Here is a 17,533-nt window from a genome sequence, read left to right as displayed (position 1 = left end):
CTGTGGCAAGGTATTGTGCACTCAAGAAATCTGACTGCCAGGAACTGGAGACGTAAAAAAAGGATGTTCATGGGGTAAAATTTAACTCCAGAGTCCCAGTCACTGTATTTGAACAGTCTGTGAACATACACCTTTTTTTTCACAGCACCTCTCTTCTCTATGAAACCTTAATAATAATGATAATAATAATAATGATAATAATAACAATAATGATAACCTCCACGACCACCACGTAATAGATTGGAGACAAAAACCTTCTGGTTTTGTCCTGCAGAGAAGTGGAAAACTATTTAGTTTTCTACTTTGGAATATTTATCAACATCATAGTCCATACCTACCTTTGTTCTAGAAAAATGCACAAGGATCTGTGCAAACCTGGAGCAAAAGATAGCTCTTACTTGATAAACCTAACAAACCTGTGATAGAGTTTTGGAATAATCATGTTCTTGCTTTCTACCCCCCTCCATTTTGTGTGACAAATTTTTCATACCAGAAGAACATCAACAACTAAATATTAAGTATCACTTGATCCTAGTTTTCTGATTTTTTTTGGTTGGCTGTATTAAAAAACACAAGGAAATTTTCAGATTTACAAACATTTTAAATTATCTGATCATTGAAGGACTTGGAAACTGTGGAACCTCTTGAATACTTAAATTAATTGTGGAAGTAACATTATACCTTTCCCTTCCTGTCCCCACTCTTTTTCTTTTACTAGTCAGCAGCTTCAGCTAAATCCTCCTTAGTAATTCCTGTTGAGCAGATATTTTAGTACAGAAGTTAATCTGTTTGCATTTACCAATTTCAATGAACAGCTTTGCAGTACTGTTTCAAAGCTGACCAGTAATATTCTTAGAGTCACATTGTTGTCAGAGGCCAGACTAAATTTGAGCATTGTCCAGGAATTTGCAGCTTTCACCTACTTTTTAAATTCTAAGCTGGTCACTGATGTCAGAGCTGGAAGTGAAATTCTAGGAAATCAAACTCTCATGAATATTTAAAACCTGAAAAACATTATGGAAAAATCAAATATTCGCTAAAATGGAACATGCATATGTCTGCACTGCTAAAAGCTGCAATGCCAAATGCAGAAGGGGATCAGCCCTTCATAAAATACTGTTGACCTTGAAGATCTGATGCGAGGCTCCAAGATCTTCTATATCAGTGACAGAACTGTATAAAGTCATGGAAAAACGTGTAATCCCACCAACATCCTCACCCAGTCTGGGGAAGATATAGGTCTGCCTGGCCAGCTGAAGTGAGCTTTGCTTTACTCCCAACTCCCAACACAGGATTTTTCACCCTTTGTCTGACACTTGGGTGTCCTCAGGAGCAGAATGGGCATTCACATGCCAAGGCCACCAGTGTGTCCCAGTGCTCAAATATGAAACAGCTGGGTAGGACTCTGGGGAGCCCTGTCTATAAAATAGGTGAAGAATCCTCCTCCAAAGGCATGGAGTGGCTCCAAGGAGACTCCTTTTCTAATTCTGCTCCTCACTGCCAAAGAGCATCTTGCTAGCTACTTTAATCTGCAAGATCCATCTTACTTTAACCGTACTGAAAAGGACTGATGTTTTGGGGTTGTGCTGTGGTATATTAAAATCCATATTTCAAACAATAAATGCTTTCCATTTATCCAGGCTAGTCTCTTTTCTATTGAGCCAAACTTTCAGGCAGTTAGCTAAACCTTTCAGTAATATGAAGCACCTTTTTCATCTTGTGCCAACACTGTAATGCCTCCAATAATTTATGTTTAATTTTTAATACAGTTATCTATCATGAGTAATTATGTGGGCTGCTCACAATATTCCATTTTCTGTTATGTGGTTTTTCTGAAGATCACAGACTTAAAAAAATATCACAGTAATACTACTTTTCTGCTGAATTTCCTCTAAAAAAGAAATATTGAGGCATACTTGAAGATACTGTATGTTAGATACTGTATGTCAGACCCTGAGAAGTTCTTTGCTCTGTCTTTAGATCTACTGATACTAGTGTGAGAAACAGTTTAAGCTGCTGTGATTTATGCACTGCACAGCTAGAGAAAGGTCTGAGCAGAGTTCTTTACATTCACAGGGATTTTTTTGCTGGTGTTTGTGTGCAGAATTCAGGTGCTGGGGACAGAATTTCCCTGCTGACTCTGGTGCTGTTGGTGATGCATGTCAGTACTGGCAGAGGCTTTCACTGTCATCTCCAGTGGCTAATGAAAAGCTAGGTCTACCCTAGCTTTTCCACACTTTCCATCTAGCAAACTTTTTCCTCTGAGCTCTTAAAAATTTAAATGGCAGCACCTGACGGTTGTGCAGCCCTGCCTGGTGTGGGTCCTGCTGCAATGCCACTGAGGTCACTGCAGCTGCCCAGTTGCTCCAGCTGCCCAGGGAACTGCCTTTAAACTAAACTGCACCCTTCTGTAACATCCCTTTCTGCACAGCAGGGAGAACTGGAAGGGTATGATGTTTGCCAATGGCAAAATGGAAAATATCTGCTCATGGCCCAGAGCTGCTTACACCAGCATGAGCCACGAAGTGACCCTTGAGCCACGGCCTGTTTCACACGTGCAATAGGAACAGCTGGTTTTCTTAATCTATATGTGGCAATAAACACTGATATGAGTACCAGATCTGTCTGCGGGACTGGAAGCTGAACTCCTAGGGGTCATATAAGTTTTCTCTCCAAATCTACATTTTGAGATATCTGTGTTATTTCTCTCAGGCTTGGGAGCTCTCTGTATGAGCACTGCTCTTTTGGGAGGGGAATAATGGTTCTTCCCTTTTTTTTTCCTGGCCAGACCACAGCTTGTCCTGACATGCTCCTGCTCTGGGAATTGGGACTGGGATGTGTGTGGAACTGCTGACAGAAATCTATACCAAGGAGGCCATTTGAGCGCTGGATATTCATCAGGGCCATTTCCACCCTCTGTGTTGGTGGAGAGGCTGTGGGACAACAGCACTTCTCTGAAATGGCAGTGCTTCATGAGTGAATGATGCATTAAATTCACACAGGTCGTCAGAGCTTACAAGTGCCTTTGTTCAGGAAAAAACAAAAGTTAAAATAAATTTCTCCTCACAGTAGACATGCCCAAGTTACTGGTTCTTATCCAAGTACCTGAATGTAATGTATTTTGCCGTATGCACCAATTATTCCCATGGAGAAGACACAAGTGAAACCAAATAGCTACTCCATTATGGAACTTGCACAGCCAGCCAATAAGGGACAGAAACACCTTCCAAGAAAAGTTTCTGCTTACAGTCACTTCAATCCTGATCCTCAGAGAAGACCTAGACAATACCTTCAAAAGACAGAAACTTGGAAACTAAACCTAACACTCTAAGATACTGCATCTCATGGGCTCAGTACGGTTGTTGGTGCAGTCTGCCTGGCATGCCACCCTGTCCTTTGCTGGAGTGAGGTCAGAAGCTTTCCTCCCAGGCTGCAGCACTTAGGTTATACTCAGAGCTGTTGCTCCCAGTGAGAACTCGTTCCATTGCTCTCTGAGTCTTCATCAGACCTAAAGGAGATCTTGTACATCCACAAATGTATTATTTTTTTCCCCTCAAAATTATTTGACCTAATGGAAGCTATTACCTGCCCTTATGAACCCTGTATCATGGGATGGCTGCAACTACAACACTGGGATTAAAGGCAAAAGGGCTGCAGGCTTGGCCTTGTCAAAGTCTGAGGCAGAACTTCCCTTGATGTCAGTGTCAGAAGATTTCACCCAGATAGCAATACAGTTTGTTTTGGTAGCAGTTCAAGATTTACTCATCATATCAGATGTTTCACCACACATATAGGTAGCATTGAATAATAGAAGATGTGCAGGTAAATCTAAGGCTGTAAGTCAATCAAAGATCTTTGTTAATGTCTTAAGCTGAGAGTCAAGCAGCTTAAGTAGTTTATGACCATGGTAGAACTCCCTTGATTGAATTACTGCATAGGCATTCAATTGCATAAATGTATTGTTATTTATATGGTGTACCAACCCCTGGCTTTAAAGTTAACTGTGGCAGGCTGTAACTAATGGAGAAATAGCAGTATGGCATTACAGTGCCCCTTAAGCAATGAAAATGAATGATGTGCGCTGTGTTCTGTGCTTATATAAAAATAATTATTGTGGTACCATAGGGAATTAATTAATTTGTATGCAAGAAAGGAAGGAGAACTCGAGGTTGTTAGTCAGAAATAGTCCCTGGCCCCTATACCAGAGTGTAGGACCTGGGCAATGGCCATTACTGTTAGGGACCTGTTTAAAGACTAGATCCACAAATTTTGAAGAACTCTTTTACATTTAAAGGCAAAAAAATGAAACAGAGAGAAGATCGGCACAATAGGTAAGAATGTTATCAGTACAACAAGAGCACAATACTGTGCAAAGGATAAAGGGGGTTAACGAGGCCTCTCTGGATCTTAGCAGCCCTGTGCGGAGGGAAGGCAGGCGCTGCAAGCCCCGATCCCCATGAAACCACTTACAGCGACAGGTGGGAGCTGTGTGCTGGCTGCAGCCCAGCTCTGCTCTCTTGCGTCCTCCCAGGGGCTGCAGCCTTTTGGTCTCCTCTTTTGCTGGTGAACTGGACAGATAGCTTTACCAGCAGCTTTCCAGGGGAGACAGCAGAGAGCATGCACATTCAAATCAATCCTTTTCGGAGGTGGTCAAAACTGCTCAATAGCAGCGCAGGCTGCCTGTATCACGGGCTGTCATGGCAAATTGGAGCTGACAGCTAGAAACTGCTCACATAGATTTCCTATTGCTCCTTTTAACCAGCCTGTATTAAATTGCACCAAAAGGGCTGACAGCCTTAAAATCCATGCCATTATATCACATTAAGGGCTGCAAAAATCTGCCTGCTTTCACAAATTTCAAAGTCAATTGATATATAAGCCCAGTAGACATCCTAGAGCCTAGAGACACAGTACAACCAGCACACGTATATGCGTGTTCATTCTGCATCCAGTTCCATCTGCAGTTCTCAAGTATTGCCCCATATCAACATTCCTCAAAATCCTACACATAGAGGAAATTCTTTTAATATAGAAAAAATAACTACAGGTATGAATATTTCCTTTGGGAAGCCTTCTGGCAGCACATGGCTTTTGAAAACATATCCATATCATGGACTCATTAATTACAAGAATAGCCTGTATATGTATGAGCACTCCTGTGGAGGAAAATGGTGCTGACTGTCTTAGTAAGGAGTGAATATGAATACTTGCATGTCAGGTAGAGTAAGGACTCAGCCCTGTGTATAATTTTTAACACACAACTTCTGCAAAATTTTTCCTCTAACACATCTCCATCACCTCAGCAAAAGTACTGAGTAGAGTAGATAGTATTCCATAACCAGTTCAGCAGAGAAATGCTCATACCAATGTGCTGGTTACAAAATAATCTTTTTCCATAAAGCTTAGGATACATTGCCATTCTCATTCCCTGGATAATTGTGGTGATGGGACTGGGGGGGGATGAATTATGGCTCTGCTTCCTTACTCCTCAAGCATGTTGCCCTTGCTATCCTGACTGTTAAAAAGTCAGCAGACTGTCACTTTTATAGGGAATATCAGCAGAAGGTAATTTCCTTTTAGGTCTCTAACTAGTTTCCCTCCAGGTTCAAGTGAGTATAAATAACATATATCAAGGACTGGGAGATAAGCTACCTCTCTCACACACATAGATCCTTGGAAACTAATGAGACTTCCTTCCTGAAGGGGAGTTTATCAGAAGCTAGACAACCCTTAATTTGACACTCAAGAGCAGTTACAGGCAAAAAAGCAGTTAAAGGTACTTAAACTGTATTCTTTTTGTCTTCCTTCACCAACACAGAAGAAAAAAAATTGTTCATGTCATCCATGTGACGTTTTTCAAAATCCCTTGCACAACGAAACCTCAACACGTAAAAAAAGCTGCACACAAAAAGCAGTTAGATTTGACATTGTGTATATTATGGTGTCATCCATTCTTTTGGTCACCGGACTTGGGGCTAGTCTGCTCCAAATCCTGAGAAGAGCATCAGGAATTCCATAGGTCACCCCAGTCTGTAGCAATGGCAGCCTGACCTTGGCACTACTTGAAAGGTAAACAAGGACTGGGAGGGCCTCTTCACTAGCCTTCAAAACTCTGTGGCCCGATAGGAAAATAATTAACAGAGCTGGCTATGTCCTCAGCTGTGCTGGAGAGATTACATCAGGACTTAAACACACAAACACAGACATTATTTAAAGCTGTAGTCTAGATTCATGCTTTCTATCCAGAAATTTATTTTTCTGTCAATGTGCATTGGTCCACTTCTTTATTTACTTTTCAGATCCTGGGTTTGGACAGTAATAAGTGTGATTTTACTAACTGCATAGCTTTCCTGGATTTAATTTATTATCACAATCAAGTATGTCTCTTAGCGTCTCTTTCTGACTCTGAAATCTGAGTGTTTGGGTGTGGCCTTTAAGGTATCAGTGAATACTTTGATTCAATGTTATGTTAAGGACTAATGTTGATTTGATTGGGGTGTGATAATTTCCACTGTGTGGTTCAATGCTAGTAACAAAGAAAAATCAGGTTGGTTGATTTAAATATTGCTAAAAAAAGATTCTCGCACTAAGTGAGAGGGTCAGAGCGGCTTTCCTTCAGATCATTAAAAAGGGAAAGTCTCAAAAGCAGCCTGGGAGGTCATTTGTGGCTCAGAGTCGTGCACCAACAAATGCATTGATTCTCCCTCACCCTTGAGAGCCATAGCTCTATCCAGGCTAAAGTCCCAGAGATTTAAGAGCATTTCCATTCAGAAGGCCAAAATTCTTTGGCATCCTCTCTTTACATGCCCCACAAGGCACTTGAAATCACAGTGCCTGATTTTATGCACCAAGTCATGCAAACGTATTCACTATTTATATCACTAGCAACTGAAACAAAGATTTAATCCTCAAGTTTCCAGGGAGGGAAGAGCCATATATGTTCCGGTTCCAGCTCTGCCGCCTTCAGTAGGCCTTCTCCAAATAGATGTTGGGTTGATGCCAAGGAAGTGGTTCGTCCTTGATTGAACACTGTCCGCATAGCTTGGACAAATTGTGTACAGCTGGTTCTTTCTACATTAGGATTAATGGGGCATAAACAAGTCCATGGCTAACAATCAGGTTGTTTCGATCAGCCACGACAATGAAAAGCCCTGTAGGAAACATGGTTATCAGACACCTATTATGGAAATATGAGGAACTGCTGAATGAATTAGCAAGTCTTAGTGAAATAAAACTTCTCTGTACTGCTTTCTGCATTTTTCCAGTCTGAGTGCAGCATCTTTCAAGAACAGAATTTAATATATTCCAAGGTAATTTCACCTTAAATATTACTTTTCTTTTTTTCTGTTGTGAACTACTGATGCTATTGCTTCTGACAATGTCAATCAAATGGATTTGAACTTTTTGCTGGAATGCCTAAGTTGTTAAAAATGAAACAGCCTGCAGTATGCATAACTCTGCAGTAATTGTGCTGCCTTCTTTCTGCATAAATTAATTCAAAATCTCAAATAATTTGAAGTAGTAACTACATGATGATCAAGCAAGTTTTGCAGAAGTAAAATGAAGATACTGAAGTAACAGTGATGAACAAAACTTCCAGGCTCTAAACAAACTTGAAGAATCATTAAATCAATGCTGGGATTAATTTTATTTTTCTTACCAAATGAAAAAAAAAGGGTCATGAATTCTTATCAAGCTTCCTTAAAGGACAGCTTGGCATTGGCTCTGACTTCTTAAAATTAAAATTATATTGATTTTCCATTTTATTAAATAAATGTTCCTCCCTGAGCTTGCTTTAGGAAAAGAAAAATGTTTTCAGTGCAATTTTCTCTTCAGCTGTTGCCTGGACTTTGACTGTGGAACGCACATCTACATCCAAATTAAAAGAGGCGAAGGGATTACCCCGAACAGCCCTTGTTCCAAGCCCCTCGTGGCACCATGCAAGTTTTGCCCTCTCAGACAAATAAACAAAATGCAAGTTCTGTCAGGTTACCCTGCATGATACTTCATTTTAAAACTGTTCATGAATGTTGATGTTCTTGAGGAAAGAAATTGGTGTGCTACTCAAATGCATTGTAAAAGATCATCTTCTCCCCCACCCCCCTGCCTGCATACCTCACTGTGAACATCTTGGAGCACTTCTGCCTCTCACAGCTTATTAAACATGGACAATGCTAGTGCTAGTACTGTGTACAGTCTGCCTCCTGCTTTTGAGGGTATTTTATACATGCACCACCAAAAATGGTAGCTGTTAATGCTATTGGATCCATTTGGATTAAAACTGGAAACTTCTAAATGGGCAGAGTTATGAATGACGTCCACTACTGCTTGTTGGCTTCTTTTGGATCTTTGTAATTAAGGAAGACTAGAAAGACTTTTTCTAAATCTGTCAACTATTAAAAGTGTTCCTTGACCTCAGGGGCAAAAACGTATTTTGAAGTGAAAGGACCAACCCAGGATGCCCTTGTGCTTTGTACTTATGTTGGAGAACAAATAGCTGCTGAGGTGAAACATGCAATGAGGTCTGGTGCGAGATCCCTTATTTCCCTCCCTGGTCTTGTGGCCACTTTTCGTGTAAGGTAAAGGAAGAGCTCCAGACAAGTCAGTATTAAATAAGATGGTCTCCGAAGGAGCTATTAGTACTTTCTGTAGTGCTATGTGTGATTGAAAATGAATAATTTGGTAAGATAGTTATTGTATTATTTGCATAAAGGTTTTTAAGACACAATTTAAGCTCTAGAGAGATGCCAAAAATCCTTTCTTTGTCTGAAAAGCCAGTTAAGACTGTTAAGCAGCATAACATTCTTAGCCCATCGCATAATTTACAAAACTCAAGCACTCAAGAGCAAGGAAATGAATAATTTAGAAGATCATTAATCTCACACTGCCCACATGATAAACACAATTATCAATCTTATCAACTATGGAGAAGTGAACATTTCATCACAACACAAGGACCATCACTCTGACTCTAGCTACAAAATATTTCAACAAGAAACACCAAACCAAAAACATAGAATAAACCTGTTCAGAAATATGACAGTCAGCTATGAACATGTCAGTGACGCAGACTGATAGGGCCACATGCGAGCCTGATGTCAGTAAAATTCAGACCTGTCCTAAAGTTTTTCCTGTTTTGCCACATCTATTCCAGTTTTAGACTCTTTTTTTTTTTTTTTTTCTGATCAGGTTCCTCTGTTGGTTGATAAATACAGTTGCTAGATAAGATTTTTAAACAAAAGTATGGTGATACCGAACTAAGGATAAAGCAATAGAGAAACGCTCCACCTGTAAGAGCCAAGGTGTTTTTTTATGTGGTACAATAGCTTATTCCTTGAAGCAGGCTTAATAGTAAATGAGTTACTGAACTCACTGAAATCAAAAGAGGCAGGATCTCGCTCAGTAAACCTCAAAATGGGAACAAGCCTGAATTCTGGCCACACTGCAGCTGAACTCTGAAAGCCTGGAGGACGAGATCACCGTGCCAGCTGTTACTGCCAGAGTGCAGAGGGCATGTTGGGATTTAATAAGCTACAGCTATAGCCCGCGCATTATGTTGGGAGCAGGATACGGCTGAAGAGCATTGCTGTTACACCATCCGCTGAAACAAGCTCTTGCCAAGCTTCTCGGGTGGCTCATAGGGGTAGGTAGGTGGTGGAAAATCAGCCGCAGATGGCACTGTTTGAACTGTCTGAGCTTTTTACATTTACCTACCAGCCAATACAAAACAAGCAATGTCCTCATCTGTTAATTTCCTTAGTTTTTCCTGCCTGGCTTTTGCAAATGGCAAATGGCATAAGAGGTAAGTATTTTTTTTTTTATTTTTTTTTGCTGTTACATATTAGTTTCAGCTAGCTTTAGAATCAAAACTGTATTTTTTTTATTTTGTGTGTGTGTGTTGGTGTGATGATATTTTGGGATAATGGAAGGTTAGAAAGTGCTGCCTGAAACCATGCTCACCTGTCATAGATTTGAGATGAATTTTTGGTAGGAGCAAAATAATACCACAATATCTAATGGTAATCACATTTTTGAAGGGAAATACAATTCTGTTTTTTGAAAGAATAATAATGCCTTTTCAGATTCATTCTCCTTCAGTGGAATTACATAAGAAAACACCTTCTTGCTGACATTTCTACAGGAAATACCAGGAAACCGAGCATTCCTTACCTTATGGCACTTGCATAAAAACATGCTTTCCTGCATTATTTCATTTAGAAATGGAAAAAAATTGCTTTTCTTGTGTTACAGTGTTTTCAGCAAAAATCTTGAAAATATACTTCCCAGGCTTACCAACTGTGTGGATACTCCAAATCGCACTTAATTTGCTGTGCTTATTGCTTATATGAAGCAGTCATGTAAAGCTTTTTTAAACATGCTTCTGGTATTATTTGAACGGCAAGGGAAATGTGAAGTTCTTGGCTGTGCATTTCTTTCACCTGGGCTCATGGGTTCACAAACGAATTTCAGGAGACCAGTGTCTGGGTTTTTCTTCGTTGCTAAATGAAGATTCTTCCTGATGACTTTCTGCCCTAGATCTTACAGAGAAAGTCATGAACCCCTGCTCTGTGTTGATGAATTAGCATCCCAAATTATGGCAGTGGCTGAGACTATTGTCACCTTCTTTCTGTTTCTAGAACTGCCCTTTTTTTTTTTTTTTTTTCTCCAGCTGTTTTCATTTCCCACTGACATTTCATCTTTTTTCAGGTTTCTCTTTTGTCTTCTCACTTCTCCCTCAACAGTAAGATCTTTACCTTGCCCGGAGAAAGCTGCTAATACTCTAAGGTTGTTGGTCCTAAACTAATGGTCTTGTTTCAAGGCTTTTGACGGAAGTCAATGATGACAACATCTCAGGTCTAAGAACTTACCATACTTGTTCTTGTTTTCAGTTTCAAACATGGTCTCCTTCTATGCTGTGAAGAGATCCTGTGCAAACTACATGTGATCTGCATGGAAGCCAATAACAACTGGTAAAGCCCAACCACACTGGAGTCTGTGGAGGTTTGGCTAGAGACATGAATTTGTCCCCTTTCTTGTAATGAGCTGCAGAGGGACATCGCTAAGGGCAGGCCCTGAAGAAGAGGTTGAAGATGGCTTGGCCTTTGCTGCATGCTTGTGTAAATTAAGGAAAACCATTTGGAGGGAGGTGAGCTTGGAGTAGGGTACCTCTTCCATCTCCAGTCAGCAGGGCAGGTTCTGGCAGCCAGGGCTCATCCCACCGTCCCAGGCAAGAGAAGGACAGCTGGTGGGTGCTGGGGACAGCATCAACCCCAGGCATCAGACATCTCTCTGGAGATGGGGATGAGCTGAAGCTATGCCAGGACATGGGCCTGTGGGGAGACAAACTGCAGCAAGGGAGGTCTTGACCAGAGACCTGGAAAGCAGTTTTCACCATAAGGATGCTGGCAGGGGTACCCAGGAAGGCTGTGAAATCCCCCTGCTTGGCAGTATTCAAAGCACAGATGAAACAAGACCCTTAGCAACCTTATCTAGTTCAAAGCTGGCCATGTTATAGGTAGGTGTGTTGGGCCAGATGACTTTCAAGAGGTTCTTCCTAACCAAACCATTCAATAATTCAAAGTCACACTGCCACAAGCATGGAGGGAATCAAAGACCAGAAGTAGGTACCTGTTGTTTTTGAGCAGCTTCTTGGAGACAATACAGATATAAAGATGTCTCAGCAGATCTATTAGAAAATGAATACAGCCCCGCCCCCCCCCCCCCCCAATTCTCCCCAATATTCCTGAGACTCTTCTCTTTCCATTCTCCAAGATCACTCATAAATTGGGAAGAACAAGACATGCAGAGCCTTCCTGTGGCATTGCAGCGGGAGCTGCAGATTGGTAGGTCATGTGCAGGGTAGGTTCTTCGTCCCCGTCCAAGACCATGAGTTTTGGTAGGACCAGAATTCTTCTCCGAATCCTATCAGAAGTCTCTGCAAAATCCACTTGATCCTCTTCTGACAGGCAAGATGGTATGAGGGCTTGCAATCTTCATGCTGCAAGGCCATTAGCAATTCTTGTACCTCAGGTGACTTATTAATGTCTTACTTGACAACTCAGATTTAAATGCATGTTGAAAAATGTCTTTATACTGTCGGAGCTCATTAGGTTTTATGCACAAAACAAAATCATTATTCAGAGATTTGGAACTGCTTTACTAAAGTGGGCATCTATTGAATATCCCCAATGCAATTCTTCCTTCTAATACGGTAATTCGTTATCTGTATTTAATTATCTGCAAGGTGAAAGGTTGCTGGGCAGTGTTGTTCAGCAATGGCCCAATGGAAATTTTTAAGTACTTTCACTCTGGGCTGACTGTCTTTACAGATCAATCTTACTGCTAATGACAACCAATACTTTCAGATGTGATTACAGACTAGCTCCATCTTTTCATGAGCCGAGACTCTTTGGAATCATATGTATTGATCTTTTTAATAGAAGTCAAGAAAAATGAAATTACCGTGCCTTCTTTTTGCAAAACTATGATAAATGGGAAGTTGGAAAGTTACAGAAGATTTTTTTTCTGTTGTGGATTATTTTAATCACTAAAAATGATGGTCTTTTTAATAATGTTTGTCTTTCCATTATGCACATTTGCAGCAAAGCCAAAACTTATTTTTGTATTACTTTATATAACCACATTTAAGCAAAGACATGTCAGAATTGCCTGCTGGTATATTTAGGTAACTATCAAGTAGATTCTAGGCTAAAGGAGAAACCTGCTTTTAGATGCCAAGAGATTGTATTTTCTTGGCATCTACGAGTATAACCTAATTTTTAGAACAGCATTTTGGGATGTCTACAATCAAGTATTCATCTGTTTCTTATATAGAGCTTACCCTTCATTGCGTGTAATATTGTGATAAAAGACTTTACCTATGTGCATTTTCTTTCTTCCTGGAAGTGTCATACTGGCTTTCACTTTTCCAGTTTTCAATGGCAATATATGTCACATGGCTCTGTCTCTTGCTTCATTCCTTTCTTCATGTTTATAAACCTCTAGTATTTTACAACAAAATGTGCCTATTGTACCCTGCCCTTGAGGCCTAGAAGACAGTGTTTTGGCTTTATATTATGCTATAAACATATGTGCACCCCACTGAGAATAACATTTGCTAGCCTGACTTCTCATCCTTGTGCCAACAGAACGGAAGTAAAAATATGTTAGATCCCACAGTAATTGTAGCTATTCCTCTTGGATAAATTCCATTGCCAAGGTAGTGGGTAAGATAAATCTTGGTGACACAATGGCAGAAGAAAAGATATGGATAAATCATAGGAGTGATGGAAGATATATACTGGTGGCTCTCACTGGTATTAATTGGAAGATACATACAAGACCTACAGATATTTAAAATCAGAGGCACTGGCAAACTCTCCTCAGTTTGAAAGGCAGTGTTATACTTTCTTATTGCTTGATTGATCCTCAGTTCTTTTCAATCTTCTATGTTGTAAATCCATGCTCTTTTCAAACTTATTTCCACAAAGCAATTTCCTTTTTTTCTAATCACACCCCCCATAACAATTTTTAACTTCCCCTTCACTTTTCATTATGCCTTTTGTTACAGCAATCTTCAACACCCAGTCATCTGGTTTTATTGCTGTCCTTGAAACTCAATATTTTTCAGTCAGGTTACTTTCTGAACACTTTGGTAACCTGTATCTTGCTGTTTTTAGGGATCCAGACTTAACACCTTTTGTGCATATTTTCAGCTTCGGAAGTCTGTGGTTTTTTAAGCCATGATACACAGAATTTACGTTTAGTTCAAGGAGTTCCTAAACTGTATGTATGTGACTGAGTCCACTGTGTGTGGAGTGTACACCAAGGGCACTGTATGTCTGCCCTGTTTTGTTTCTGCTTGTTTCATAACCTCCTGCTGCTGGCCACTGTTGGACACAGGTTACTGAGCGGGATGGTTTTGGGTAGATTCAGTGTGAAGGTCTTCTGCTGACATCTCTATCCCACAGATCCTTGCTCTCGCTGCTCTTGCTGTGCCTATTTTTCTTTGAATATCCTGTTCACAGGAATTATTACTCTTACAATGTTGAAAAACCCCTCAGAACCTCACTGATTATAATTTTATGAAATATCTTTTTGTGATGGACTAGATCTTCTAAAAGTAAGCTTCTATATTTCATATAGACTGGGGTCTGTCTGTATTGCAGATGGACTAAGCCAGGTGATAAAAACATTTTGTGACATGCTGTGCTCAGCTGCAGACAATCCAGTACTTAAATGAGAAGTCTGAGAAAAAAAACAAAACCAAAAACCAATTGTCTATTAATTGCTTTAAGTATACCTCAATATTTTCATTAAAAACAGTGAACAATGTTTCAGAATGTCTTGCAACCATTCATGCGCAGTCAAAACCAGCCGGTTATTTTCTGTGGCCTTCTTAGACTTTGTTTTACAGAGTTGTGTCTAACTGATTTTACCTAGGAAAGCTGTCCCTTTGTGATTTAATGAAGTTGTGAAATTAACCACTGTGGTAAGAAGACTGTAGAATTGCATCGCAATATATTTATTTCAGTTTATCTGGAAAAGTCAAGTTATTCTGCCAGTATAGTTTTAGTCACGAAAAAAACATTTCTTTGGGAAAAGAACGTCTTTGACTGGCTCAAAGATGCCTTGTTTTGAACACTAGAAGCTCATTTGTTGGCATGGTGAAATAGAGAACACTACAGTTGCCATCTGAAAGATGAGTAACATTGCTGATTTAGTTCTGTGAACCACTGGCTTTGTGAAAGATTTTTTTGCCAGTGGATAGCATGTGATGAATAATACATAGCATAGGTGTTCTTCCATCCTGCTTATATGAGTTCTCAGCTCATATTAAACATTTTTTTTAGCAAGCATAGCACTGTATGTGTACTAAAAGTTGTTACAGTATGTCCAAATCAGCCTGGATTAAATAACTTAAACCATTAAGTTTAGTCCATCTAACACTTATGCACATAAGTGAATCTATTTATTTGAATATATTCTTTAAACTCAAAGGTCCAACTACTCCTGTGTTACTGCATCCCTTGAGGAGTTTCATTATTAAATTGAATAATCCTGATAAGATGTGTCTGGGTACCTGTATCACTTGTGTGTCAAAGGAAGGAGGACATTGCTATTGCTCTGAGTATTTCCACCTTTTTCTTCCTTAATGTAAGTATTTATGGGATGAACATGAAACAAAGATTAGCTGTACAAATAATGCTTTACATGTAGAATAGCTTGCAGGATCAGGCAGGATGTAATTTTATTTTTTTCTTTAGTGTGGCTGTGTTTCTCATCTGGGCAGGAAGCAAAGACCGGTGTATTGAGGTAGAAGGGAAAACCTGAAATTAAATAGGGTGATATAAGCTAGAGACAGTTTTCAGCATGTTTTTTCTCAATTCCTTTTTTTTCTTTTATGGCTCTCTGTATAATTTTTTTTGTTTCAGTCTACCCTCTTACATAGTAAATGTACTAATTTCTTTGCTAAAGCAAATAAGATAAGAGAATGCACTATTTTTCTAAATGTTGAGAAACTTGGCTTTACATAACCTTGAAATTTTCTGCACAGATCAGAGGGAAAAATCATCAGTTTTGTCTGTGTAGAGCTTTATTCTTGTTCTTTAGCACCATTACTCTTTGGTATGTGCAACACTTGGGTTGTGTGACAGCTAGTCACTATTCCATTTCTATAAAGACTTTGCATGTTATTATGGAGTCTGACAGATCACTACCAAAGCTTATAGCACAGTCCACAAATGCACAGCAGTTATTGCTAAAAAGTCAGCATTTCCTTGCAATTATCATGTAGTGGCATCAAAAATCCACAGTTGTTTCTCATTTAAATGACAGAGAAAAATAGTTTATCTATCCATCCATCCATCTATCTATCTATCTATAGTTAGTGCTGCTTCATAAAATTTGTCAATGTTAATGTTTAGCAGATTAGAATAAGATCTTATTTTCTTACTTCAGAAAGAAAGGTTAATTTGGAAAAGAAGATGAAATATACATAGTACCCAGTGAATTAGGAATGTGAAGGAGGGAAAGAAGAGAAGGAAAGCATTTGGCAGAAAAGAGAAGTGACAGGGATGGGATGAGCACTTGCATCAACAGTTTTGTCAGATCTGTGTGTCCTACTATAGTGAAGAGATAAACTGGTTTCCACCAGGCACCTTGAGTGTTGCTGAAGCTTTGCAAAAGGTTAAATCAAAGAGTAGTCAGCTCTCAATGTGACCTCTAGTTCATCTAAGATGGTCTTTCCTCCATCTTAAGTATTAAAAAAGACTGAAAAGTAATCAACAACTTGGTGTGGGTTTACAGTGGTCAGGACTATAGTTTTGGTTATCTTGAAAAGATCTGCAATATTCTGAAATGGCAATGAAAGAGTTAAATCTGTATTGAGTATCCCCAGAAGAATAAGTCAAACACTAGTTATTTAAAATGGGAAAATATTTGGGCTGGTAAAGAATTTTTTCCATTCAACTATATTTAATGGAAAACTTTTTCTGATGAAACAATTTTTTTTTAATGAAAAGTCTAATGGAAATCAGCTGTCTGGTTGTTGTTTGGTTTGTTGTGTTTTGTTTTTTTTTTTCTCGGAAAATTTTGGCTTGTTGAAAGAAGAAATTATAAAGAAGACAGGAAACGAACACTTCAACAAAGATTCGAATATTTGGAACATAGTGGTGGCTACTGAATGGTTAAATATTCTGCTGTCTAAAAAGTCAAATTACCAACAAATATAAAAGCTGGTGTTGCCCCAAAGGGTTCTTGATGCTGCGCATGTCTAAGTGTAAGTGGTGAGAAGAGTGCTGAAACATGCCTTTCTGGTGGGGCTTCCAAACCCACTTCCACAGAAATAAATGAAAATACACTTTTTGACTACCGTAGGAAGAGAACTGGGACCTGGGATCTAGGGCTTTCATGAATATGCTGTGTGCTGAGGAAATGAATCTTAGGAGACCGGCTGCAGCTGATGGCCAGCAAAGGGAAATTCATGTCTGCAGATGGAAGTATGACAGCTGGCAACAGACTCTAACAGAAATTGTTTTCTCTCTGGAATTTGATAACTGTTAATTCTTCATCTACTTGGCTTCCGCCAATGAACACAGTACTTTTCACTGATAAGAAATTCGTATTGTTAAACTCCACATGAACTCAAAAAAATATTAAGGTATAAATGCTTACCAGCAAATATGAGCAGCAAATGTCAGAGAAAATTTAATAATTGAGCTTAATAAAATAAGCTTGTTTTTGGAACCTTGCTTTATATGTTTCTGAAAGAACAATCACTCTTATGAAACTAAGTCAGGAATGAAATGTAGCGTACGGCTAATTGGGAAAGGATCAATAGATCTAGCAAAGCCATGGGAGCCTTAGGAGTCCTTCTAAATGGCAATATAAAGCAGTGTTGGTTTAACAGTCTGCTCCATTTATCTGCCCTTCTGCCTTATGAGGGACTGAATAACTAATGCAATGGCATGGTATGGGTTGTCCTTGATGGGAGGTGCGGCTGGTAAACCAATATCTCGTGTGAGGCCCTGAG

The 17,533-nt window shown here is 39.5% G+C and overlaps 1 long non-coding RNA gene across 2 annotated transcripts; it reads left to right on the top strand.

The window, feature by feature from the left end:
* Nucleotides 1-9,470: 9,470 nt before the first annotated feature.
* On the top strand, nucleotides 9,471-17,195 carry LOC114015689 (uncharacterized). 2 transcript variants are annotated; one of them, XR_003559750.2, is made up of 4 exons: nucleotides 9,471-9,802; nucleotides 10,890-11,146; nucleotides 11,773-16,780; nucleotides 16,879-17,195. It is a non-coding gene; the product is annotated as an uncharacterized LOC114015689 (long non-coding RNA). The 2 variants fall into 2 exon arrangements; XR_003559749.2 differs by having other exon boundaries at nucleotides 11,773-17,195.
* Nucleotides 17,196-17,533: the final 338 nt, after the last annotated feature.

The sequence above is a fragment of the Falco cherrug genome, chromosome 2 (genome assembly GCF_023634085.1).
Source record: "Falco cherrug isolate bFalChe1 chromosome 2, bFalChe1.pri, whole genome shotgun sequence".
Taxonomy (NCBI): domain Eukaryota; kingdom Metazoa; phylum Chordata; class Aves; order Falconiformes; family Falconidae; genus Falco; species Falco cherrug.
Note: the sequence above shows the minus strand (reverse complement) of the source record. Positions and strands in the feature narration are given on the sequence as shown.